The sequence below is a fragment of the Mustela nivalis genome (assembly GCF_964662115.1).
Source record: "Mustela nivalis genome assembly, contig: HAP1_SCAFFOLD_75, whole genome shotgun sequence".
In the NCBI taxonomy this organism is placed as follows: Eukaryota; Metazoa; Chordata; class Mammalia; order Carnivora; family Mustelidae; genus Mustela; species Mustela nivalis.
Window position 1 is genome coordinate 329750 of NW_028136523.1, and position 1602 is coordinate 331351.

A 1602-nucleotide genomic window follows, 5' to 3' on the forward strand; every position below is an offset into this window, starting at 1 on the left:
AAAGAAATTCCTCTAACAAACAGTATGTTTTGAAGGTTGCTAGCAGGAAAGTGTTGTACGACATGGAAGTAATCAGAAAATGTGATCTAAAATTCTGCTTTCAAGGGCGCCTGGGTGGCTCAGTGGGTTAAAATTCTGCTTTCAAGAAGCTATAACAGTAAGTACTGAGCATTAGCTATTATATGCTATGGATGAATAACTGAAATCTACATTTGAAACTATTGGTACACTATATGTTACCTAATTGAATTTTAAAAAGTTAATAAAAAAAACCACTATTTTATAAAACAATATTCCCAACAGGCTCTTTTGCTTTAAAATACTCACTTTGTTTCCTCTCCGAGAGAACACCAAATGGCGGATGACGCCGGTGCTGCGGGAGGGCCCGGAGGGCCCGGGGGCCCTGGAATGGGAGGCCGCGGCGGTTTCCGCGGTGGCTTCGGCAGCGGCATCCGGGGCCGGGGCGGGCCGGGGCCGTGGTCGGGGCCGGGGCCGAGGCCGCGGAGCTCGCGGGGGCAAGGCCGCGGACAAGGAGTGGATCCCCGTCACCAAGCTGGGCCGCCTGGTCAAAGACATGAAGATCAAGTCCCTGGAGGAGATCTATCTCTTCTCCCTGCCCATCAAGGAGTCTGAGATCATCGACTTCTTCCTGGGAGCCTCCCTCAAGGACGAGGTTTTGAAGATCATGCCTGTGCAGAAGCAGACGCGCGCGGGCCAGCGGACCAGGTTCAAGGCATTTGTCGCCATCGGAGATTACAATGGACACGTCGGTTTGGATGTCAAGTGTTCCAAGGAGGTAGCCACTGCCATCCGCGGAGCCATCATTCTGGCGAAGCTTTCCATTGTCCCTGTGCGGCGAGGCTACTGGGGGAACAAGATCGGCAAGCCCCACACTGTCCCGTGCAAGGTGACTGGCCGCTGTGGCTCTGTGCTGGTGCGTCTCATCCCCGCCCCCAGAGGCACTGGCATTGTCTCGGCCCCTGTGCCCAAGAAACTGCTGATGATGGCTGGTATTGACGACTGCTACACCTCGGCCAGGGGCTGCACTGCCACCCTAGGGAACTTTGCCAAGGCTACTTTCGATGCCATCTCCAAGACCTACAGCTATCTCACCCCTGATCTCTGGAAGGAGACTGTGTTCACCAAGTCTCCCTATCAGGAGTTCACGGACCATCTTGTGAAGACCCACACCAGAGTCTCTGTTCAGAGGACCCAGGCTCCAGCTGTGGCTACTACATAGTTTTATACAAGAAAAATAAACTGAACTAAAGCTTGAAAAAAAAATACTCACTTTGTAATGAGAGTCATTACTTTTGTCTAGCCAAATCTTATAGCACTGTTTATCCCTTCCCTGCTTTATCCCTTCCCAGTATCAATAAAGGCTCACTTGGGTTACCTAGAAGCCATGAGAAAGCTTGTAATAGATCTGGCTGGTTTTCACCAGCAATTTGACCACCATGTGCACAGGGAAGTCTATTGATAAAGGCTTTATTGCAATAAGTTGCAAATACATGGATGATTTTGAATTCTCTTTCTTGAGGTCTTGTTTCATGATAATAAATTTAGGGTGGCTTATTGGAATGGATGTTATTAACATATCTT

At 49.5% G+C, this 1602-nt stretch overlaps 1 pseudogene across 1 annotated transcript; it reads left to right on the forward strand.

Annotated features, from left to right (window-relative positions):
- The first annotated feature begins 354 nt into the window (after positions 1-354).
- On the forward strand, positions 355-1284 carry LOC309860628 (small ribosomal subunit protein uS5 pseudogene; annotated as a pseudogene). The gene has a single exon. The product of its transcript is annotated as a small ribosomal subunit protein uS5 pseudogene (transcript).
- Positions 1285-1602: the final 318 nt, after the last annotated feature.